Genomic DNA, 26,512 nt, shown 5'->3' with positions numbered 1-26,512 from the left:
TCTCAAACTTTTGGGCTTAAGTGAGTCTCTTGCCTCAACGTCCCAAGTAGTTGGGACTACAGGTGCCTGCCACAACCCCCAGCTATTTTTTGGTTGTAGTTGTCATTGTTGTTTGGCAGGCCTGGCCCGGATTTGAACTTGCCAGTTCCAGTGTATGTGGCTGGCGCTGTAGCTGCTGAGCTACAGGTGCTGAGCCTACTCTTACTTTTAATCAACATAATTTAAGTGTGCCACAGATGTTTAACTGTAGGTTCAAGTCTGCTGTGAGATAAAAAAGGTTGAAAAACTATCTATAGGATTAGCTGAAACTACAGACCTTCCTCCATGATGCAATCAAATATTCAAATGCTCTCCAACAAAAAACAGACACAACAGAGTCATTAAAAGATTAGGTAACTTTAAAACAAATAGTTTTCATTTTTTGAAATTATTAAGTACATAGTAGTTAGACTTTTACAAAACAATGTATATTTTTAATAATATCGAATTGAAGTTTCTTGAATGTAGCCTTATTTGATTTTAGCTAAATTAATGCAGCCATCCAACATGAAAAGCTTCCCTATCCCTGCATTAGAGCGATTTTCTGTTTCCCTTCCAAGTTTATAAGCTTCTTGAGGGCAAGGACCACACTTCACCACATTTTTGTCTCCTAGCACCTAGAGAACACATGTGCTATGCATTGCTAAGCTTCTTTGCTTGCGGTTTCCTTTTCTCCCTTATATATCAGGCATTAAACTCCTCGCCTTCAAAGTTTAGTAGGAAACACCTGTAAATAATGATACAGACAGTCCCCAAGTTACAAACATCTCAATGACGTACAACTCACACTTATGAATGGAGGCTATTACACGTAATAGGTAAATGTACCTGTTTCAACTTACATACAAATTCAACTTAAGAACAAACCTACAGAACCTATGTCATTCATAACCGGGACTACCCATAATGCAGTGCTTTATGAAGACAATTATAGAGGGAAGCACAAGGTTGTTCTGGAGTCAGAGAAGGTGGGCTTGACTTATCCTGTCAGCACCAATGAAAAGTCCACAAAATGAGCCAAGCCGAGCAGAGGAGAAGAGGCATTCTAGGCAGAGCAGCACCTACAAAGAGAAAGAAAGTTAGGAGTGTGTGTATGAGAAAGCGAGAAAGGGGAGGAAGGAAGGAGAATTTATGGTACTGTAAGGAGCTTAGTGTGGCTAAAGAAATTTTCACTGGGACTATGACACCAATGGAGGAGTGAGAAAGAGTATGGGTTCTGGAGTTAGACTGCCTGGATGGTCCAAATCCCAAGTCTGCCACTTACCAGCTATGTAACATTGAGCAAATTACTTAAACCTATTACACCTCAGATCCTTATTTGTTAATAGGATAATAACAGCACCTACCTTAAGGGGCTCTTGTGATAATTAAATGGCTTAATACACATATTTTTAAAACACTCAGAACAGTGAAGGCCATGTAGCACGCACTCAGTAATGGGGAGGTAGTAGCGTAATCCCATTGTTCTCTTTCGCTTCCTACTTTTATTCCATTCCACTCAAGTCTTACCAATTACATCTCTAAAACAAATATCCAAACCATCCACTTCTGTCTCCACCTTGGTTCAAAGAACTAAGGTGTCTTTATTGGATTCTTGCAATAGCCTCCTAGCTGGTCTCTTTTCTTCCACTCTTGCTCTACCACAATCTGATGACAAAGCAGCCCAAGTGATCCTTTTCAAAGGCAAATCAGATGTCATTCTGCTTATAAATCTATTGTCTCATTACACATCATACAAATCATTTAGAATTCTCCTTACCAAAAGGTCTTACATAATCTGACTCCTTCCAACCTCTCTAAGCCCCATGTCATATTCCTTCTCTCTTATTATGCATCAGACTCTAACGCCATGCATTTGACAAATTTTTCTGCCTTGGACCTTTGCACCTGCTGTTCCTCTATCTTCCCCACTCCTTGTTTGTCTCTTCATTTTTTAGAACCCAGCTCAAATGTCAGAGGAATTGACTTTAGTTCGACCAATCAAACTAAAGTAACAAACAGCCTCCCTGTTTTCTGTTACTCTGGTAAATTCATTTTCTTTCTTTTTTATTTTTTTCTTTTTCTCTCTCCCCAATCCCCTCTCCAGCAACGTAAGCTCCATGAGAGATATATATGGTCTTTTTCATTGCTGTTTTCTCAGTGCATATAACAGCAAATGCCCCCCCAGCACAGGAAGCACTCAAATATTTATTGAATTAATGTTGAATAAATTAAAACAAAGTAAGGAAATAAAGGAGAATGCTGCTAAAATTAAGGCACCTGGGGCCAATTAGGCTTTTGCAGTAATCCAGTGAGAAATGATGAGGCCCTAGCAGTAACATTCAACCTTGGCTGTGCATTGGAATCACGTGGAGATTTTTTTTTTTGTAGAGACAGAGTCTCACTGTACTGCCCTCCGGTAGAGTGCCGTGGCGTCACACGGCTCACAGCAACCTCTAACTCTTGGGCTTACGCGATTCTCTTGCCTCAGCCTCCCGAGCAGCTGGGACTACAGGCGCCCGCCACAACGCCCGGCTATTTTTCTGTTGCAGTTTGGCCGGGGCTGGGTCCGAACCCGCCACCCTCGGCATATGGGGCCGGCGCCCTACTCACTGAGCCACAGGCGCCGCCCACGTGGAGATTTTTTAAAAATAATGAAGCCTGAGCCCTATGCTCAGATTCTAATTCATTTGGTAAGTGCAGCCTGGACATCAGAATTTAAGCTCCTCTGAGGTTTCTAATATACAACCAAAATTGAGAACATGCCCACAGAGGCAGAGGGGTGCATAGAAGAGAGAGCACAGGGATTTTTAGGGGCATAATCCATAGTATTTGGTGGTTAATTATGAATAGGAAATTACAGAAATGAGGTTGACTGAGAAATCTAGATATCTGGCTTACGCTGGGTGAATGAAAGAAGCAAGCTTCAAGGAAAAGACAAAAAATTCTATCTTGGACAGCGTGAGTTTAAGGTGCCTATGGAGATTTGAGTGGAGATGTTAAATAGGTATTTGATTCTTTTTTTTTTTTATATATATATATTTTTGTAGAGACAGAGTTTCACTTTATTGCCCTCGGTAGAGTGCCGTGCCGTCACACAGCTCACAGCAACCTCCAACTCCTGGGCTTAGGCGATTCTCCTGCCTCAGCCTCCCGAGTAGCTGGGACCACAGGCGCCCACCACAACGCCCGGCTATTTTTTGGTTGCAGTTTGGCCGGGGCCGGGTATGAACCCGCCACCCTCGGCATATGGGGCCGGCGCCCTGCTCACTGAGCCACAGGCGCCGCCCAGGTATTTGATTCTTAATAATGATTTACGTTGGCCTTGTGAAAAGTAGGAAATCTCTCTACTATTTAGGAAGACAAGGAAACCAGAAGAAGCATCTCTGGAAAATATGACAGTTGTACAGAGGGTAAGGCCATTCTTACTCTGCACAACTTTTTTCTTTTTGAGATAGAGACTCATCATGTCACCCTCGGTAGAATGTCATGGCGTCACAGCTCACAGCAATCTTAAACTCTTGGGCTTAAGCAATTCTCTTACCTCAGCCTCCCAAGTAGGCGGGACCACAGGCTCTGCCACAATGCCTGGCTATTTTTTTGTTGCAGTTGTCATTGTTGTTTAGCAGGCCTGGGCCAGGTACGAACCTGCCAACCCGGGTGTATGTGGCCAGCATCCTAACCACTGAACTACCGGAGCCAAGCCTGCACAACTTCTTTATTCAAAAATCCCCTTCCAAGCCAATACCCCATCTGTGCTGAAATATTAACATGTTGATATATTTTTAAGAAGGATTATATTATGTATGAATACTGTTCCACAAATCCATTTAACTTACTATTCTGGTACTATCTATAGGCTTAAAGTATCCTACAGATAAAACTGCTGGCAGCTTTCAAGTAGCATTTATAGGTATGTAACAGCTTTAAAACTTCCTATAAATGAAAATAAACATACCCACAATTACTTCCTTTAGGATTGCTGGTCAAAGATACTTAGACCTGAACTGTCTGGCTTGTTCAATTTGCTAATTTGTAAACATTTACTGGGTTACCAAAGATACCAAGTACAGTCTGAAAGACCACGGCTCCCTGGTTTCTAATTTAAATTGGGCAGACACACTAAAACGAGGATTGAGAGGCTGATATATTTAGGTAAGTAACAGATGGCCAATGGACATTCTGTCCAGCATCTATCATATGCGTTACTCAGTATTCCACGGAAGAGTGATCTAAATTTTGAAAAGAAAAACTAGGAGGAAATGAACCAGGCCCAGACTGAATTTGTTTATTTAACAGATGACTGATACCTAGTCTCGCATAGGTCGAACAATTCAAAGGGCAGTAAGACTGTCTTAAAAGATAGGCGGGATGGGAAAAAAGCTGGATTGAACTAATTCAGAATGTATTAGAAACCAATAAAGATTAAAGCAGAAATTCCGAATACATAAATGACTTGGTGAAATAAAAAAAAAAAAGAGTGGAGATATCCTTCAAACTCTCACATAGGGTGTTATTATGGCTGAGTGTTGCTCCTAGCAGCGTGTGAAAAAAGACTGAGGTCCACGGAAACGAAAAGAGAGCACTGCCACTCTCCGGAAAAGGACATTTCCTCGCCAAGAGCGGGCGAGAACTGCAACATCCCAGCCCTTCTCTCCCTAGGATGGCCGATCCAGCAGGTGAACGGTAAGAACACAAAGGAATAAATGCCGCGCGAAATGTCCCAAGTCGGCTTCTCCCTCTACCTCCGGCGCAGCTCCAGCCACCCCCACCAGTCCATGGAGGGGACACTTTCGGGGCCACCGAGAGGCAGGCAGGGAGACACCTGCCTCACAACCCAGCCCACCCGGGGCGAAGTCCTGTGGCCGGGAGAGGCAGCAGACTGCCCGGTGCCTGGGACACCCTTGGGGGCCGTGATCCGAACCACCCAGGGGCGGCGCCCGGCGAACGTGCGCCTTGGAGCAACCGCGTCCCAGAGACGCCCGCGGCTGGCTCGGTGGGCGTGACGCCATGACGCAAGGCACGCGGGAGGCGCGCCGGGGCGGGGAGGCCGGGGGCGGGAGGAAGGGGTGGGAGGAGGAGGCGGGGAAAGTGGGGGCTAAGGGAGGAGGAGAATGGCAAATACGGCGCTGGTTCCCGGGAGCAGCCGTCCGGCCACAACTGTGGAGGAAGAGTTCAGGAAAGCGGCAGTCGGGACTCCTCCCCTCAGTTCTCTCCGCCCCAGCTGAGCGGAGCCCGGTCGGGTCTGACGGACCCTCCCCGTATTTCCTCCGCCTTCTGTTGCCTCTGCTGGGAGATGGGCCTGTTCGTCCGCCGCCCTGCGCCGCTGCCGCTCTGAGGAGTTAAAGGTACGGGCGGACACCAGAGGAGGTTATGTGCGGGACTGGAGGCGGGGCGGCTCCGGTTTGTGACCGCAGTTGCTGTGGCCGGGCCGCTGCCTTCGCGCGGCTCCCCGGGGCGGAAATTGATTCGGAAGTGTTGTGGGAAGGGCGCCCCCTCCCGTGCCCGGCGCCGGGCCGGGGTCGACTCTCGGGATCCGGCCTCTGGCTGGTTCCGGTTCCCCCACCGGGCCCCGGCGCGGTCGCCTCCTGGGCCGCGCAGGCCGACACGGAGCGTGGGATCCGCCCTGAGCCCGTCCTAGCCGGGGCATCGGTGGACCCAGGGGCCAGCCCGGCGATACGTGGACCGAGGCGATGCTCCCCTCAAGCACTCTCCCAGCCCTTGAAGCAGGGGAGACTTGGGGGCGGCTGACGCGGGGAGGGGAGGGAGCGGAGAGCATTCCAGACGTGTCAAATCGGCCCTAACGGGACAGATTTACAGGCCTCGGTGCAAGTGCGGGGCCAGGGACGTCGCCCCCCAACCCTTGGTACCTGGGGCCCTAGGTTATGGGTGCCAGTTACCGGGGAAGGTTCCCTCGGGGCTACCACCACGCCCTTCAAAGCAGAAATTACACACACGAAAAATGATGTAGTCTTGGGGTAAAAAGTGTGTGTTAATAGGGGTCTTCCGGGATTGTCTGCTCCATGCTAAACCTTCAGGGTGTTCCCAGCCTTCCCCAGCAAGTAATGCCACTACTTTACTTTTCCAGTTTTTCCTGTCATCTCGGTTCTACTCTGCCGTTACTCCTCACCTCCCCCCCCTTTCCATTAATGGGAAGAAGAAAAAGAAGTTTAGGGTTCATTAACCCCGCGACTGGCAGTAAATAAGAGCGAAGAGCGTAGTTAAGGCTATATATGGGAGAGAGAAAGGTTTGATTTTTTCCCACTGGTCCTTGAAAGTAGAAATAAACAAAAGTTGCTTACTCTACTTAAATATTTACTGTTCAAAATGTTGCTGAATGTTGTTAGGTTGACGTTGGAGAGGACAGCGTTTAAGTGCCGCTACAATTTTGAAACCTAGGTGTTGCCTGGAAATGGTAGTTTTTGAATGTTAGTAAACAGTGGAAGCATAGATCCTTTCCCTTGACGTTTATGATCATTTTTCTTTTCTTTCTTTTTTTTTTAAGAACATGGCTGTCTTTTTATTTTTATTTTTTTGTTTTGCCTCTTTTCATTGACCCTCTTGGTTGTATGAAGTCCGACAGTATGCCTAAATTTTATTTTCTGTTTTGTCTTTAACCATTTTAATGCGCATCTTACCACTTCTGTTTATACCATTATCATATTTGCATATTTATGTTTCTTTAACAGAACAGTCTGAATTGAGTTAAAATGTAAATACTTTTCTATTTAGAAAATGCCGATGATCTTATTTTCAAATGTTCTTTTCTTGCTCAATTCTATAGTAAGGATTTGAAATTAAGCGTTAGGACTTAAATTGTGAAGGAGAAAAAACCCACTTTTAAAATTTGTTAGTTTAATGTTTGGCTTCATAATGTTCACTCTTTTTTTATTATTGTATACAATTGAACCAAAGTTTAAATTTCTTACTGTCCAAATAGTAGCTACTTGAGATATTATTGTCTCATTTGGGCATGCTTCAGTTGATCATTAGAGTTAATATAAAGAACTGTCCATTATACTGTTGTCTAGGGTGTTTGAATTTATTTTTTAAATACTGGTAATACTTTGTTGAATTTTTGATGTATTTATACTTAACTAAATAAAACTATATTATTCATATTTAACTAACATAGGAGAGGCTCTAAGATTAATATCTTTTTGAAAGCTATTTTAGTATCTTAGTGGAAAGTAAATGCACTTCCCAAATTTGAACATAGGTGAAGGCAATATTTTTGCAGTTATAAGTGTAAGACACTTGGGGGGGTCCCTGCTCTTAATGGGATTGGATTAAGGATGTTATTTGTTATGAGATTATTAGATGGAATTAAATATGAATAATTAAAGGCAAACTTTTATTTGACCATTTGAAAGAACCTCTATATTATGACAGGTTCTGATTTTATCTTAAACATTTATTTAGATTTATTAGAGTAATTTTTGGTTTCTAATTATTCCTCCTCCTCCCACACATTTTTTTTAAATCTGGGGGGCACTGAGGATTAAGAAATATACTTTTCTGAAATTTCCAAGAGTGGGAAAACAGCAAAATATCTGTGATAACATGTAAAAGTCCCTAGTCAAGTTCTGGATAGAGAGTAAGCTGGAGATAAATTTTGTTATATTTGCACTTGAAATGTTCATTTATATGTTCTCAGGTTCTGTAGAAAATCATAGGGAATTGTTACTTGTTTTTCTGATCTAAGTGACGATTGTCAAATACAGACTATTAGTTTTATGCTCAGTTTATGCTCTTTTATCTTTTTTTATTGTTTAGGCCAGATTTAGGCCACCTTGGGCTGAAGGCCAAAGTAAAGTTGAATTTCTAAAATTATATTTGCTTGCATATTGCACTGTATTTGGCAAACTACCATGTCTTAGGAAAATAGTAGTTTAATGATTGTCTACAGGGACCCTTGATCTTTCCTATATGAAGTACTTTGGCTTAAAGGCTCAGGTTTGACTCTTGTTTAGCAATGTGTTAGTTAATCTGATTACTTGTAGAAAATAGCTAATTTTCTTTTTTTTTTCATGTTTTTATTTTATTTTATTTTTTTTTATATATTTTTTTGTAGAGACAGAGTTTCACTTTATTGCCCTCGGTAGAGTGCCGTGGCGTCACACAGCTCACAGCAACCTCCAACTCCTGGGCTTAGGCGATTCTCCTGCCTCAGCCTCCCGAGTAGCTGGGACTACAGGCGCCCGCCACAACGCCCGGCTATTTTTTTGTTGCAGTTTGGCCGGGGCCGGGTTTGAACCCGCCACCCTCGGTATATGGGGCCGGCGCCCTGCTCACTGAGCCACAGGTGCTGCCCAAAAATAGCTAATTTTCTTTACTTAGGAAATTTTTTTTCCAACTAAGTAATTATTATTATTTTTTTAAATCGAAGTCATAAGATGTCAGTTCTTTATTAGCTGACAGAAGATATACAACATCGAAACAATGTATGTGCATAATCATACCTGCACAGCTAAAGACTGAAGGATAATATTGTTTTGCTAAATACATCTGTATTTCAGATGGTGGTTGATGTTAACCAAAAAAGGCATTAAAGTCATTTTGGTACTTCATTTGTTTCTCAATAAATATCATATGTTAGTGAGACTTCCTGTATTAAAGTGGAAGAAATTAGCATCTTTCGATAAAGTAGGGTTTGTTTGTATTGCTCTCTTTGTCACTGTTATAAACACCTGACAAAGTATTTTTATTGGTAACATTTTTTTTTGGAAAGCTATGCCATTAGCCTTAAAACCTTTATATAGTCTAGTCCTATCAAAGTTTTCTAGCATTTTATTTAAAACATCATTAACTAGAGGATTGTTATTTGTTAATTTGTTTTAAACATCCTGTGTGGGAAGATTTTGTTATGTGAAAGTCTCAATAGGAGACTTAGGAGTTTTTTTAGTCCTCACATAGGCTTGTGCATTGAATGATGAAGCAAAACCCAACTCAGAAATTACCCTGATTTGTTTAGGCCCAAAAGAAACATCAAAACTCAGTCTTTGGTTCAAAAAACTGAGAGTTTGCCCCATAAATGTATGTACACTTAGCATTTTTAACCTCTTTCCTACACTGGAGACCACTGAGCATAAAAATAGCCCTGTTATAATATGAATAACAGGCAGATTGCCATTTAAAGAGATTCTCCAGGGGAGATGAGCCTTAAGGAGAGAGCCAGACTAGTTAGAGGGAAGGAGCATGAAACCAAGAGACGCTATTGGAAATGTGATAGTATTAGGCTTCCAGATAAATAGTGTATAACAGCAATCCCCAGCCTTTTTTGGTACCAGGGACCAATTTTATGGGATACAGTTTTTCCATGGGAGTGGAGGCAGAGCTCAGGCAGTGATGTGAGGCTGGGGAGTAGCTGTAAATACTGATGAAACTTTGCTTGTTCGCCATCCCCCACACCCCCACCCCCTCGCCCCCGCTGTGTGGCCCAGTTCCTAAGTTTCATGGAAGACAATTTTCCACAGAGGGAGGTCAGGGGTTAGGGGGAGGCAGAGCTGTGACCGGGTTCCTAACAGTCCTGGGGGTTGGGCAATGCAGCTATATAGCATATTAACATAAATATTGTATCACAAAAATGCAGACATTAGTATATGTCTATTGATTTATATTTTGTGAATTCTAAGTCATATTGGCATTTGTTCCCCCAAATGGTAAAATATTCTAAATTAAATCATTCTTATGCATGATCACAAATAGAATAATGTGTGTGAACTGTGTAGTGGAAGTGTAAGAGATAATGTAGGCTTAGTGATGGCAAGGACCATTTTATTTGTTCAATCTTAGTCTCAACATTTGGTATAAAATCTGACAATAATAGATGTTGAATGAATAAGTATTTGCTAACTGAATAAAAGTATCTGTAATGTAAGGTATTTATTTCATAACTTTCTCAACATCAGCACTGTCTAGTAGAAATATAATGTGAGCCACAAACATAATTTAAGATTTTCTAGTGCCATGTTAAAAATGTAAAAGGAAACAGGGAAAATTAATTTTCATAATATATTTTCTTAACTGAACATATTGTTTGTATAACCCAAAATATTTCGACATGTATGTACATTCTCTTTTGTTCATACTGAACAGTGTAGCTCTAGGGGCACTTTGTGTGACATGTTCCTTTCCATAGAAATCTTTTTGATCTTTTTAGTAGTCTTTTTCTAACTAATTGACATATCTTTTGAGGCCAAATACAGAATTGCATATGCCATAGAATTGGAATTATTGAGTTAAACTGAAAGTCGGGGGATCTGTGTTCCCTGTTCTTAGTTTTACATGTCTTCTAAAATGACTTTGTGTGCTGCTCTTTTCCTAGTCTATAAAATGAGGATGAATGTACTATTATCTCTTTCATTAGATTAATATAAATTAATTATGCCTTTGAAATACTCTGAACTATTCAGACAAGACTTAACAAGAGAGAACTTTTGATTGTTAGTAACTTCTCATAGCAAGGCTGGGTATGTAAACAAAAGAAACACATTCCCATGAGATTGTTGTGTATGGAGTGTGCTGTTACCTCCCATGTTGGAATCAGTTACAATGAAAACATCAATACAATATGCTCTTGTAGCATATAGAATCCAGAAAAGTGACTAGATTGGTTTGACCACCACATTTTAAACCTCTAATCTATTTAAATGTTGCCTGAACTAATCTGTCCTTCAGTTTTTGTCTGTACTAGAGTAAGTGGGACTTCTTACATAGATACCCTTGAATCAAAATCATGAAATAAGGTCCTTTGGGAGGAGGGGGACTGGTAAGTAGTGTGAGTGGGTAAGTGTGAAAGTAAAATAACATTTACAAAAGTCTGGTCATCTTAGGGCAGTGGTTCTCCCTTTAATACAATTCCTGTCGCGATCCACAGGAATTGTATTAAAGGGTCGTGGCATTAGAAAGGTTGAGAACCACTCTGTCTTAGGGTATGTGATGTATTTTGCACAGTGACTGTTAACTCTTTTATCCAAACTAAGGGTGGCAGTGGTTAGCTGGTAAGCAGTTGAGAGACTTCTGGTTATATATATAGCCATGTCAAATAGATGTCTCCTTATAACCATGCACTTTAATTTTAAAACATTAAATATCCTTTGGCTTTTTTTTTTTGAGATAGAGTCTCAAGCTGTCACCCTGGTTAGAGTGCCATGGTGTCATCATAGCTAACAGCAACCTCAAACTCTTGGGCTCAAGCAATCCTCTTGCCTCAGCCTCCCAAGGAGCTGGGACTATAGGCGCCCGCCACAATGCTTGGCTATTTTTTTGTTGTAGTTGTTATTGTTGTTTAGCAGGCCCAGGCCGAGTTCGAACCTGCCACTCTAGGTGTATATGCCCTGCTGACTGAGCTACGGGCGCCGCCCTCCTTTGGCTTTTCTGTATAAACACAGCACACTTTATTGGTGTCCTTAGCAAAAATTTATGGAACCCTGTTTATGGTAGCCCTCAAAAAAGATAAGTTCACATCCTAATCCCCAGGAACTTGTGAATGTTACCTTATTGGGGGAAAGGGTCTTTGCAGATGCAATTAAATTAAGGACCTTGAGATCAGACATCCTGGATTTCCTAAGTAACCTCAAAATCCAGTGAGAAGTGTCCTTATAAGGGAAAAGCAGAGAGAAATTACAGAAGAGACTCAGACACACAGAAGAGGAGGAAGCAGTGTGGCCACAAAGGCAAAGATTGGAGTGATGCTGCACAAGCAAAGGAGTGCTTACTGTCATGAGAAGCTGGAAGAGGTAAAGAATGGATTCTCCCGTAGAGCTCCAGAAAGGAGCATGGTCCCACTGCATTTCAGACTTACAGCCTCTGGAACTGTGGGAGAATAAATTTCTGTTGTCTTAAGCCGCCCAGTTTGTGATAATTTGTTATAGCAACCAGAAGAAATTAATATACAGGCAATAGTCTTCAGTAAACCAAAAGTCTGTGTTTATCCTGTTTTATATCATGCATTGTGAATGTCAGAGACCAGAATCTTTTCTTTAGAATTCATATGCTTTCTTAGAAATATCAGAGGAAGTGTTTTAATAGCCTTTAGTCCCAGTAGACTTAAAAAATAGATTATATCTTGTAAGATGCATTTTGTTATTTTGGCTTGTGTCATTACTTTCTTCTCTTAACTTGCCCCTTATTTGCTCTTTATATGCTTTTTAAGATAGAGTTGACTTTGGAGGAAGGAATGAATAACACACTAATAGGACTAGACTAACAGGTTTTATCTTCTTTTTTTTTTTTTTTTTTGGCCGGGGCTGGGTTTGAACCCGCCACCTCTGGCATATGGGACCGGCGCCCTACCCGCTGAGCCACAGGCACCGCCCAGGTTTTATCTTCTTAAAGTATAATTCCTAAGTGTTTCTCCTTCCTCTTTTTTAAATCTCCTTTACTGAAGTCTTCCCTTCTCTCCTACATCTTAATGTTGGAATGTCACAGTCCCTACTTTTCTGTATTTACTTCCTTGGTGATTTAATCTGTACACATGATTTTACAAACCATTCAACAACAACTCTCAAATTTTCATCTCTAGGCCAGACTTTTTCCTGAACTCCAGGCTTGTTAAACGGATGTATATCTCCATCTAAATTTAAAAGCATCTCAAATTTAAATGTCTGAAAATAAACTGCTAGTCTTGGTTATTTCTTAAAGTTGTTCTTTTCATAGCCTTCCCCACTTCAGTTGAGAGCAACTTCAGCCTTATGGTTACATAGGCCAAAATCCTCTTGTTACTCCATTAGGAAATCTTAACAGAACTGCCTTCAAACCATGCATCAGAACATATTCATGTTCCTTCTGGAAGGATGTTTGGAGAATATTTAGAGACCTAAAAATAGACCTGCTATTCGATCCTATAATTCCTTTCCTAGGTTTATACCCAGAAGACCAAAAATCGCAATATAACTAAGACATCGGTACCAGAATGTTTATTGCAGCCCAATTCATAATTGCTAAGTCTTGGAAGAAGCCCAAGTGCCCATCGACCCACGAATGGACTAGCAAATTGTGGTACATGTATACCATGGAATATTATGCAGCCTTAAAAAAAGATGGAGACTTTACCTCTTTCATGTTTACATGGATGGAGCTGGAACATATTCTTCTTAGCAAAGTATCTCAGGAATGGAAGAAAAAGTATTCAATGTACTCAGCCCTACTATGAAGCTAATTTATAGCTTTCACATGAAGCCTATAACCCAACTATAGCACAAGACTATTGGGAAAGGGCCAAGGAAGGGGAAGGGAGGGGGGAGGTTAGGGTGGAGGGAGGGTAATGGGTGGGGCCACACCTATGGTGCATCTTAGAATGGGTACAGGCGAAACTTACTAAAGGCAGAATGCAAATGTCTACATACAATAACTAAGAAAATGCCATGAAGGTTACGTTGAACTGTTTGAGAATATTTCAGATTGTATATGAAACCAGCACATTGTACCCCTTGATTGTACTAATGTACACAGCTATGATTTAACAATAAAAAAAATCATCTTCACTGATGAGCCATCATCATCTTTCCCCTGATTACTGCCAGTCTTTAAATGTTCTCCATACTCTTACTCTTGACTCCCGCCATATCTATTCTTAACACCAGAATGATCCTTTTAAACTCTAGTTTCTAAACTATTGCTGTCATTTCAGAAGGCCCAAAAGTTTCCTTCTCATTTAGAATAAAAGCCAAAGTCCTTACAGAGGCCTGTAACCCCATGCAACCTGGCCTCATGCCTATCTGAAACATTCTTTGCCCTGCTTATTTCCTTTTGGCCACATTCTGGTCTCCTGAGTATTCATTGAACATATTGGAACACTTCTCCTTTAGGGCCTCTTCAGTGGGTGTTCTCTGTGCTGTGGATGTTCTATCTCCAGATTTCCACATGGCCAATTCCTCGTTTACCTCCTTCAAGTCTCTGCTTAAATGTTACCTTTTCAGGGAGACACTCACTGATCACCCTGTTTAAAATTGTACAGCATACATACACTAATCTTTACTCTGTTTAACTTTTTCCCCACCTTGTAGCAAAGAATTACATTAAAATATTTAGATGAAGTATTTAGAAAATGGTAAACTTAAATATAAAAACATGCAGCATTTTTGCCTAGTGTTTATTTATAATTACCGACCTAGAATAATTTGCGGAGATTAAGATAGGAGTTGGGCCTTGAAAAAGGAGTAGGACTTTAGATTAGCAGAGAAATTTAAAAAAGAGTATTGCAACAAAGACAAAGAAAGGCATAGGAAAAATCAGGGAGGTGAAACTGTTTTGTTAAGATATTTAACAGATGGGTCAGATGGCTAGCGTGTGAGGTTTTTATGTGGAACAGTGAGAGACTAAGGTTAGACTGTGGAGGGTTTTGAATGACGTGTGAGGTTTGAAAGTTACTTCTTTATCTGTGGGAAACTGATGCAAATTTGTAAGCAGACTTTAACAAAGAAGGTAATGTGATAATTCAGACACCAAGTGATTAATAAGGCCGAGTCTAGGAAGTAACATGGTAAAAAGAACACTGAGATTTTGGCTCTGCCATGTTAGCTACATAGATAAATCACGTAATATTTAAACTAGTGCTATGCAATAGTACTTTCTGCAGTTCTAGATTTGTGCTGTCCAATGTGGTAGGCCGTAGCCACATGTGAAAGTGGAGCGGAGCCTTGAAATGTGGCTAATGCAACATTTCAGGAATTTAAATTAAAATTTTTAATTTAAATTTAATAGCCTCATGTGGCTTGTGGTAATATATTAGATCTAGTATCGATAGTCTTCAGTTTTCTCCCTTATAAAATGTAGAGCAGTGATTTTCAACTGGTGCTCCCTGAGAGGATGTTAGGTGTGCTGCAAAAATTTGTAAAGATCATTTATTAAATTATTTTCAAAGAAGTTCAAAGCATAGTATATTCTTTAATTTACTCTTATTTTTTTTTTCTTTTTTTGAGACAGAGTCTTATTACATCGCCCTCGGTAGAGTGCCATGGCGTCACAGCTCACAGCAACCTCAAACTCTTGGACTTAAGTGAGTCTCTTGCCTCAGCCTCTCAAGTAGCTGGGACTACAGGCATCCCTCACAATGCCCACTATTTGTTTGTTGTAGTTGTCATTGTTGTTTAGCAGGCCTGGGCCTGGTTCAAACCTGCCAGCCCCAGGGTATGTGGCTGGTGCCCTAAGCACCAAACTACAGGCGCTGAGCCTGACTCTTTTTTTTTAAATCAAATAATTTAAGTGTGCTGGGGAGGTTTAACTGTAGGTTCAAGTGTGCTGTGAGATTAAAAAAATAATAATAATGAATACAAGTATCACTAGAAGAATAGGTTCTACAGCCTTGGGAAATGGATGCAGCCTCCTGATAAGAGCAAGTAGGTGCTTGAGCAGGCTTAGCTGTGAATGACTTGTATTTGCAAAATAGGTCCAGGGTTTGTAGCCTTTTCACTCTTTTGTATCTTTTTTTTTTTTTTTTTTTTGTAGAGACAGAGTCTCACTTTATGGCCCTTGGTAGAGTGCCGTGGCCTCACACAGCTCACAGCAACCTCCAACTCCTGGGCTTAAGCGATTCTCCTGCTTCAGCCTCCCGAGTAACTGGGACCACAGGCGCCCGCCACAACGCCCGGCTATTTTTTTTTTGGTTGCAGTTCAGCCGGGGCTGGGTTTGAACCCGCCACCCTCGGTATATGGGGCCGGCGCCTTACCGACTGAGCCACAGGCGCCGCCCCACTCTTTTGTATCTTGATGACTTATGATTATTTACCTGCTGTGTAACTCCTACCTAGATTCTTTTGTTTTCTTTAGAAAGTACTCCCCTACTTATTTTCTTCACTTACATATAAAGTTAATAATATTTCATTTGTGAATTTTTACCTCATTTGGGGGGAACATGTTTAGAGAGAGGCTAATATCAATGCTGTATATCCAAAGGAAAACAGGCACATTGTGCTTACTGTGCCTCATATTTCCCAAGACATACTGTTCCTTTTGAGAATTACTTTATAATTTGAAGAAAACTTCAAAAATAGGTTGTAGGACCTCTACCAAACACTTCTTTCAGTTTGTATTCCACCTCCTTTTGAACATACTTCATAAAATCACATGCATACGATGATTTAGGTAATCAGAGGTCTTCCCTTCCCTTTGCCCATTGTATTCTTTAGGAGAAAGAGGCAAATGAGCTTCCAAAATTGTAGAAACTTTCAGAAAAAGTGATTAGAATAAGATTAGCCCAATCACTTAATACTTCTAATTGTCCAAATATAGAATTAGATTAATTATAAAACTTGGTAAAATTCACTTTGTCAAGATAATATTAATTCCACTGCATTTACTAGCATAGAAGAGTATACTGATACTTGAGAGAATTTGGAGACATTAAAAAAGAAAACAGAAATAAAAATTATTTATTCCAGAAAATCTTAATTATATAATTTAAGCCACAGAATAGTCTATGTATTAAAACTGTCTGTATATTATTATCATAATCTCTTAGAACTGTAAGGGACCTTAGACATTATGTGGTCTTGATCACCTTAGTTTTCAAATATGGAAGTTGAAATTCAAAAAAAGTAGACAGACTTGGTGAAGTTCTCCTACTAGGTTAGCATTGCAAAGTTAGCATTTACCTTCTGTTGATCAGAATTGTAACCAGTTGAAGAAGATCTTTGATAGCAAGATACCTTTTTAAAAACCTATTTAAAAACTTACATGTCTCTGGGCACTTGATCAGACCTTGCATTTTGCACTCTGCTTTCCCTGCCATTTCCCTATGGGTGTATTGCTTGTCCTTCTTATCAAAGAAGTCCTTGAATGAGCTAGCCAAATTGTTTTTAATCTTTTTATTGGGAAAATGGAATGAGTAATGCTTTTTCCTTTCTGCTGCAGCTTACTTTTTGTGATGGATTGAGTAAATGAGTATTATTTATAATGAGTATTATTAAAATCACCAAAGTACCATTCTATTAAACCTTCCAATTGAGAATGGGCTTAAATAGGTAAATGTGGCAGGTGCATGTTTGTGAAGCTGCTTAAGAAATATCTCTTTTGGGAGGCTTTGTTACATATGGGAATAATTTATTCTGAACTTTTAGTTTCTGTTTCTAGGAGATCATAAAAACTATCTTAAGGATAGAACCCAAGGTAGTGTAGTTGGGTCTTGGTAAGCATTCATTTTCCAAAGAATTTGCTGGAAACCGGTGTTTGCCTATACTAACGATCTATTGAATTATTCCTATCTCCCTCCATTTATAAGTAGTTGAGTTGAAATATTTATTCCATTTTTTTTTTTTTATTGTTGGGGATTCATTGAGGGTACAATAAGCCAGGTTACACTGATTATTTATTCCATTTTTAATATTAGAAAGATCACTTGAGTTAGGTTTGTACTAGCAACATAAACATAAGAAAACTGAAAACATTATTTATATTTACCTTTGAGAAGTTTGTGTAACTTTAATGTATTCCAGACTCCCAAGTGGCTAACTAAACTATTCTAATTACATTGGAGAAGTCGGTTTCCGAGCCAAACATCTGTTTTATTTTATTTATAGTCTATATGTAATAACCCTTCTGACAGTTTTATTCAGTAAATGGTTTAGATACATTTGCATCATCTTCTCAGGTACTTATTGTACTTCTAGCTAATATTTGTTAAGTCCTTGATAAGTGTATCGTGCTGAATTCTGCTGAATTCTTTATATGTTATTTTATTTAATCTTCATTTTATTTATTTATTTATTTTTTTGGTTTTTGGCCGGGGCTGGGTTTGAACCCGCCACCTCTGGCATATGGGACCGGCGCCCTACTCCTTGAGCCACAGGTGCCGCCCTCTTCATTTTATTTTTATCTTTAATCTGTGGTACTATTATTCCTATTTTATTATTGAAGAGAATGAGTCTTAGTATTAATAATTTAACCCAGTGTCACACAGCTAGTTAATATAAGTCTCAGAGGCTGAACTTGAACTCAAGATATACTGACTCCAAAGTGCATGCTTTGCTTTCTCAATAAAATATCTGTCATTGCCCCATATTTGTGTAGCATTTTAAAAACTTTTCTCCCCAAGTTACTCTAAATTATATTAACAGTACCTCATCTTATATCCCAACCTGTCTTGACCACCTTATTTTTAAGGTAGGTGAGATAAGTAAATGTGTCTATAACAGTCCCAAAATCTCATGGTGGAACACAACCACTAGAGGACTCAAGTATCCAGATTCCTTCCATGTTGTGGGTCTTTTTTGTCCCCTAAGTTCAGATAAGAGTCAACTACTGGAATTACTGCATTTGGCCAGCCATTGAGAAGAGAGAAAGAGATTAAAGGATGTTTGAAGGAATAATTTCAAGTGCCAGTCCTTGAAAGGACATACTTTATTATATTCAGATTACACTGATCAAGACTAATCACATAACCACACCTAGCTATAAGTGGAATGGAAAATTTAGTCCTCCTTTGTGCTCAGGAGGAAAAAGAAACAGGCAAGCTTATAACATCATCTCTACCACAGTAGTGTGTTCTCTGTTTTACATGTTACAAAGATGTCATTATTGAAAAAAAGCCATAAAACCACTTGGTAGAGATCATGAAACCAGGTTTCCTACATATGCATATAATAGTCTCATGTTTCTGAGGAGATATTGAAATGATTGGCATTTAGTTTGTATTTCTAGCACCATTGCTGTCTTTTTCATTGGGTGTTAAAATGTTTCACCCTTTTGTGTCTGTTACATTTTATATAGAGAGTAATTGACTTACCCTATGAGAAATAATCAACGTGGTTTTTTTTTTTTTAATTTTTATTTCTTTTTAGAGTAGAGCCTCACTTTGTCACCCTCGGTAGACTGCTGTGGCATCATAGCTCAGAGCAAATCCAAACTCTTGGACTCAAGCAATCCTTTTGCCTCAGCCTCCCAAGCAGCTGGGATTACACGTCCCCATCACCTGGCTATTTCTTTATAGACAGGGTCTCGCATTTGTTCAGGCTGGTCTCAAACTCCTGACCTCAAGCAATCCAGCAGCCTCAGCCTCCCAGAGTGCTAGGATTACAGCTGTGAGCCACCATGCTCAGCTAGAAATGATCAACTTAAAAAAAAAATTTTTTTTTAAGACAGAATCACACTCCGTCGCCCTGGGTAGAATGTTGTGGCATTGTAGCTCACAGCAACCTCAAACTTTTGGGCTCTAGCGATCCTCTTGCCTTAGTCTTCCAGGTAGCTGGGACTACTGGTGCCTGCCACAATGTCCAGCTGTTTTTAGAGATGGGTTCTCTCTCTTGCTTAGGCTGATCTTGAACTCCTGAGCTCAAGCAGTTCACCCACATCAGCTTCCCAGAGTGCTGGGATTACAGGCGTGAGCCACTGTACCAGGCCCAACTTCAAAAAGTTTTTCAGTGGTAATTGCCATTTTAAGTGAAGATGATATAACAGCGTTATAAAATATATATACATATCCATATTCAATTACCCTTTGACTATATAATATTGATTAACCTTTACTTGTATGATTTTTGTTTTCAATACAGTGGATGGATTACTCTAGGAAGGCCATCTGTTCATATTCATCATATTCTTGCATGATGAATCAGACATTTGTTTAGGGATGGAAGTTTTTTAACCTTTCTTCAAATTTAACTGTTATGGAAAGAGTTGCCACTTCAAACTGGTACAGATATGAATATTGTCCTAATAATGTAAAGTAGTGAAAGCAGAAAAGATTGCAGAAATCGATGTTCTTTTACTAATGTTAACTTTTACTGACATCTTGGCAGTAGCAGTTGAGAAATAATCAACTTTTTAAAAAATTTGTATCTCTTTTTAAAGTAGAGCCTCCTTGTTTTAGAATCCTTGGAGAATCTGTTGAAAACTATGGGTGTATTCTACCACTAGAAAATACATGTAGTCACAATTTAATATACAGTTTGAGATTTCATGGATTTCTCTCAAGCCAGCCCATGCATTAGATGTTATTTTAAGCATTTTATTTTCTAAAAGTTCATTATGACTGTTATATTTTTACTTTAACAGGCTGTGTGTTTGAGATGTTTAATATTTTATAGACAGTCTGTCTCCTTAATGTTATTTGGGCAGCAAGAATTATGCACAGAGAATGCATTGGTGTTTGGTATCTGAATTTGGCAGCTATACTGGGGAATAGATTTATTAAAGGAAAACATGGCATTTGCAAATTTGAGGTTGGCAAGTTAAACAAGTCTTAGAAGTAAGCATATAAATTATGAATAATATAACTTAAAAATAAACTTAAACATTTAAATAACCTTCTGAGTAATAGCAAACTTCATTGTAATGAACTTTAGTGATTTATCTTTGTTAGCAAAAAGCCATGTATGAAAATCCAAACAGTTTAATGCCTCAAATTTTTTTTAATGATGGGTTCAAATTTACAAAACTCTATTTATGGCTCAGTCCTGTAGCTCAGCAGCTAGGGCACCAGCCACATAACACTGGGGCTGGCAGGTTTGAACCCACCCCAGGCCTGCCAAATAACTGCAACAACAACAAAAAAGAATAGGGCGGCGCCTGTGGCTCAGTAGGTGGGGCTCCGGCCCCATATACCGGGGGTTGCTGGTTTGAACCCAGCCCCAGCCGAACTGCAACAAAAAAATAGGCATTGTGGTGGGTGCCTGTGGTCCCAGCTACTCCGGAGGCTGAGGCAAGAGAATCACCTAAGCCCAGGAGTTGGATGTTGCTGTGTGGTATCCTTCCAGATACCACATTGCATCACTTCCCCTAGCACCAGATTTTTAGTATTAGCATTTACCTGAAAGGTAATCTCAAACTCCAAGCGTGATTACCTCCCATTATTCACTCAAGGTTTTTCATGTGTTTGTTTTTTGTTTGTTGAAGGACTTTGCTTAAGGGTTTCTCTTTATTGCCTATGAACAAATAAATACATTTACTTGTGTTTTATTGTAATTTACCCAAAATATATAAATATTTTATGTGTGATGCCATGGCATTCTACTGAGGGCAATAAAGTGAGACTCTGTACAAAAAAAAAAAAGAATAAGCCGGGCATTGTGGTGGGCACCTGTAGTCCCAGCTACTTGGGAGACTGAAGCAAGAGAATCGCTTAAGCCCAGGAGTTTAAGGTTGCTGTGAGCTGTGACGCCACTGCACTCTACCAAGGGTGACACAGTAAGACTCTGCCTCAAGAAAAGAAACAAAAAACTCTTATTTATTTTGGGCCAGAATTAACTTATGTAGAAATACTACATGAACAGAGCTGTGAGACAGTGACACACCAAGGTTATGAAACTTTACTAAGTTGTTTCTATAGTGCTGTGAACCTTAAGTGCACAGTGGCAAGTTCGTGAACTTAATTGTCAGACCTTGTACAACAACAGCTCTGATGGGCATTCCAGAAAAAAAGAGTTCCAATATTGCTTTGAAGCGTTGACTAGGTGCTGGCATCAGTGCATAGCTTCCCAAGAGGAGTACTTCAAAGGTGGCCATAGTGATATTCAGCAATGAAGTATGTAGCACTTTTTATAGGATCGGTCCTTAAACTTGTCAGACCTCATGTATCATTTCTAGTATATTACTTCTATTTGTAATCTGAGGATGGCTTATGATAATTATTTTTTGGTGGTCAACTACTACATTGAATGGTACATAGCCATATTTAAATTAGATGAGGTATGTATGTAGTGTGATTACAATACTACATATAGGAAATACTAAGAAAAAACAGATGCTTCCTTCCCTCAATATCTTAGAAACTTTTATTTAACACTAAAGTCAGAGCAGACCCAAAGTAGTGAGTCAGGTTTTGAGATTTTCCCCCACTGTTTAGCTATAAATATTCGTTCCTAAAGTTACAGTGAACTAAGTGAGCGTTCTCTATACTCTATCCTTTGGTTAGATAACTAGGGTTTTCTTTTTGTGCAACTTAAATTGTCTACCAAAGTGTTATGGTGTTAGAAAACTATTGTCATTATGAAAAATAGAGTGTTGTCAAAAGCATTTATAGTCTATTGCGAAGAAAGCTTTAAAATGGATTATAATACATAATATTTGGTTAGATTATGGGACCACTGTATATACCCAAGTATAAATCAAGATTTTTTTCTTTAGAAATTTAGATCCTTGCAAAGTTGTTCATATTACTGTTTGCAGAACATTAAGGCCTGAAATAATCTGTTGAGTTCTTAGTTTAGATGCACTAAAGTGAAAGTTTCCTAGACCAGGGGCCTTGTTTATTTTGTTCACTGTTGTATATCTAGCACTTACAAAAGTATCTGGCACATGATAGGCATATATTTGTTAAAAGAATAAATGAATTAATACACAGGTTACTTGGAGCAAAAAGGCAAAAAGTTTAACAAATTTAATTACTCTTAGAAGACCTTATAATTATAGGTGTTGAGTAATTCAAGAAAACCTTTTAAAGATCATTTTTTAAAAGCAGTCAAGTCAATGGTTGTATTGTGGAGATCGTAGATGCATACTTAAACTTAGGATAAAATTTCCTGTGACAGCATTCTATGCAAATTCAAGAATACTGTATCTCAGATCCTTGATGAATATATACTTTGGAAAACTGCCACAAGTTTTGTTTTGTTTTTTTAAAGACAGAGTCTTAAGCTGTTGCCCTGGGTAGAGTGCCATGGTGTCATAGCTCACAGCAACCTCAAACTCTTGAGCTTAAGCAATTCTCTTGCCTCAGCCTCCCAAGTAGCTGGGACTACAGGTGCCCGCCACAACGCCGGGCTATTTTTTGGTTGTAGTTGTTGTTGTTTGGCAGGTCCGGGCTGGATTCGAACCCATCAGCTCCAGCATATATGGCTGGCACCCTAGCCGCTTGAGTTACAGGGGCTGAGCCTGCCACATGTTTTAAAAAAAAAAAAAAATTATACATCTTTCCCTGTGAGGAAAAGCCAATGTAGCACAGGGCCTGCCAGAGGTCACACAGAAAGACAGTCTTAATTGCTTTGAGGTACCAAAATGGAGTTTGGGACTGCTAAAGTGGCTGGAAGTTAAGTGGATAAATCTCAGAAAGGAGGCAGTTATAGTAGGATAGCCTGAAAAGTTTATGGATAAATTCTCCTCAAATACATAGATATCCCCTGAACTATACACAGTGGGAGTTCAATGGGAAGTAACGTTGGAAGACAGCAAAAGCTGAATAGAGATTTTAGCTGCTGCCCTCTGCAAGGGAGACAGAATTTGGTGTTTGATTCCCACTGAGGCAGAGGGACTTGGTAAACATTTGTAATTTCCACAGATGCATTCTAAAAGAGCATAAAACCAGGCCTCCACCTTTCCAGGCTGATTAGCCAGAGCTTTAACTGCCATTTGTAATAAATCATCACTCTTCAGGAGAAGAGAAGATATTCCAGTGCCTTTACAACATATCTTCCTCAATATTCAGTTAATAATAAGCAATTACTAGACATGTTAAAATGCAGAAAAATATGGCACAATTGCAAGGCCCCCCACCCCCGGTATAGGTAGCAGACTCCAAAATTAGCAGAGTTAGCGGACAGACTTTAAAGAACTATAATATTTTTAAGAGCTCAAAGAGGAAAATATCATGATCAAAATATTACCCATCATGATCAGATGGGTAATCTCAGCAAAGAAATGGAAACTATAGAAAAGAGCATTATATATTCTAGAACTGAAAAGTATGATAACTAAAATGAAAATTTCACTGGATTTACCAGCAGATTGAAGATGATGGAGGAAAAAGTTTGTGAACTGACAATAGATCAATAAAAATTCTCCATTCTAAAGAATGGAGAAAAAAGATTGCAAAAAATAAACAGAGCCTCAGTAGGCACTGAAACAAAACTAAACTGTCATGCAAATAATTACAATTTCAGAAGAAGAAAAAATTTTCAGAAGGAGTGGAGAAAGACAGTAAATATTTAAGGAAATTATTCCCCCAAATTTCTTTATAAAGTTTAAATCAGCTTCAAACCTAAGAAGTTCAGTGAACCCCAAGCGGGATAAACACAAGGAAAACCATATGTAGGCATATCATAATCAAATTGCTGAATATCAGAGATAGGAAAAAATGTTGAATGCAGCCAAAGAAAAAAATGATAATTACAGGGAATTAAAATATCAATGAAAGATGATTTATCAGAAATGATGGAGGCCAGAAGATAATGTAATGACCTATTTAAAGTCCTGAAATGATAAAACTATTAACCCAGAAGTCTATATTCATCAAGATTATGTATAAAAAATGAAGGCTGAGCCTGGTGGCTTATGTGTGTAATTCTAGCATTTTGGGAGACAGAGACAGAAGGATTGCTTGAGGCCACGAGTCTGAGACCAGCCTTGGCAACATGGCCAAGACTCTTATCTCTACAAAAAGTTAAAAAATTAATGAGGCACATTGGTACCTACTTACCTGTAGTCCCAGGTACTAAGGAGGTTGAGGCAGGAGGATTGCTTGGGCCTAGGAGTCCAAGGCTGCAGTAACTCTAATTGTACCACTATACTCCACCCTAGGCAACAGAGCAAGACCCTTTCTATAAAAAAGAAAAAAAAAAAGGTGAATAAGAACATTTTTTTCAAATAAACATTGAGAAAATTCATTGCTAAGAGACATGCATATTAAAAAATGCTAAAGAGAGTTCTTGAGGCTAAAAAGAAATGACACCAAATGAAATTTGGATCCCTAAAAAGTAATGCAGAATACCAAAAAGTAAATATATTGACAAATAGGCTTCATCCTCCAAAAGGACTTTGTAAGCATATAACATGATGGAAGAATTTAAAGTCCTGAAAGATAAAGCTATCTTTTTGTAGATGTGACTAAATTAAAAATTTTAAACTCTGTACTTTAAAACATCATAAAATTAAAGGGCAAGTGTTTGGAGAAGGTAAATCCTGAGTTCTTAAAAATTAAAGCAGAACATTAATATTCCAGTGTAAAAAATATGCAAAAAAAAGAACAAGTTAAACAAATTGTAAAGGAAATAGTACATGTGAACTAATTTTTAAATCGTTTAGATCAAAAAAATGGAAATTGAAGTACTTAACTATTAAAATAGAAAAAGATACTAGTGAGAATTCAGGGAAATAAGCACCTTTCTGACTGGTGAGAGTATAAATCTGAACAAAACGGTTTGGTAGTCCTTTTCAAGAGAAGTCCATACCGCCTAGATATAGGAGATTTTTACACAAGAGGTGGTTTATCATAAATGGGGGTGTCCTGGGGGGCAGATCATTATTCACTAACTGGTGTTCAGATAACTAGCCATTTAGAAAATATATTTTTTATCTCTTCTTATTCCTAACATTAAAATAAACTGAAAAGTTTAAAAGATTTAAGCAAAAAATAAAAATGAACTATAGAATTACGAAAAGAAAACATGAGAGAATTTTAAAAATATAATCTTGGAAGAGGGCAAGACTTTTCTAAGGCAGGTATAGAAACCAAAAGTCACAAAAAGAAAGATAATGTGAATCTGAGCACATAAAAAAATGTCTTAAATTTTGTGCATTGGAAACTGTCATATAATCAAATACAGTTTTTTAAAAGATACTATTTGACACAGTATAGTGAGGTTCGTTTACATAGAAGTAGGTATTACACATCAATAAGTAAAAGTCCTGCAGCTCTTAGATAGGAGCATGGGCTTAGTTCACAGAAAGTGAGATGTAAATGAGTTGTAATGAGAAAATACTAAAAATGTTTTCCCCCTCAAAGCAAAGTGCCATTTGGTTTCCTAATCTCACATACAAATATATAGCTCTTAAAACTAAAATTTCCTTTATTCCTTATCTTCTTCCATCTCTCAACATAAGCATGTGCTAAAGAAGCCTGTTAGCTTTTGTAATGTAGAACACATTATTTAAAATAGAGAATTCATGTCTTTGTTTTCTTTGATGACTCTTTCTCTTGAGTGTAGGATAGATAGCTTCAGGCTTCAGTAGTAACCAAATTAGTGATCAATAGAAACTGCTGGGAATTCTCTGTACCTATTCCTGCTTCACTTAAAAAAACACAAAAACAAAAACAACCTATTCCACTTTCTATTTTCTTCCACAGTGCTGGTTAATACACGCTACTTTTATTATATGTGTATTTTAGAGGTGCTATCCATCTGAAAGGCAATGAAAATTAGAAGCAGTAGGTACTCTTTGCTGTTATATTTAGTATCTAGACCAGTGGTTCTCAACCTTCCTAATGCTGCGATACTTTAATATAGTTCCTGTGGGTCACGACCCACAGGTCGAGAACCGCTGATTTAGACCATCAGCACAAAATTATTAGGTTTTCTCTGTATTTTAACTTTTTTGAGAAGTTAACAGAAGAAACTTAATTTTAGCCAAATAACAGAAACAAAAAAGATAGCAGTAAAACCTCTGTAGGTTTACCACCCAAGGGACTGCAACAAACTAATCTACATATAGCAGTGGTCAACATAGGAACTAGGTCTACTAACTGATATGAATGTATGGTACATGTCCAGTCTGTGGAAATTAGGTCAACTTAAGAAGATGGTCAATGTAGGGAGGTAATCAGCTGTTGAGATTCTACTATATT

The 26,512-nt window shown here is 39.0% G+C and overlaps 1 protein-coding gene across 2 annotated transcripts in view; it reads left to right on the top strand.

The window, feature by feature from the left end:
• Positions 1 to 5,071: 5,071 nt before the first annotated feature.
• The window catches only part of RNF19A (ring finger protein 19A, RBR E3 ubiquitin protein ligase), a 60,157-nt gene continuing 38,716 nt past the window's right edge, over positions 5,072 to 26,512 (top strand). Inside the window, exons 1-2 of one of the 2 annotated variants that reach the window (XM_053558759.1) lie at positions 5,111 to 5,366; positions 14,947 to 15,019. The gene's annotated coding sequence lies outside the window, so the exon portion shown is untranslated. Of the gene's footprint in view, positions 5,367 to 14,946; positions 15,020 to 26,512 lie in introns of both variants that reach the window. The other variant, XM_053558758.1, reaches the window with a different exon arrangement.

This window comes from Nycticebus coucang, chromosome 13 (assembly GCF_027406575.1).
Source record: "Nycticebus coucang isolate mNycCou1 chromosome 13, mNycCou1.pri, whole genome shotgun sequence".
Taxonomy (NCBI): domain Eukaryota; kingdom Metazoa; phylum Chordata; class Mammalia; order Primates; family Lorisidae; genus Nycticebus; species Nycticebus coucang.
Note: the sequence above shows the minus strand (reverse complement) of the source record. Positions and strands in the feature narration are given on the sequence as shown.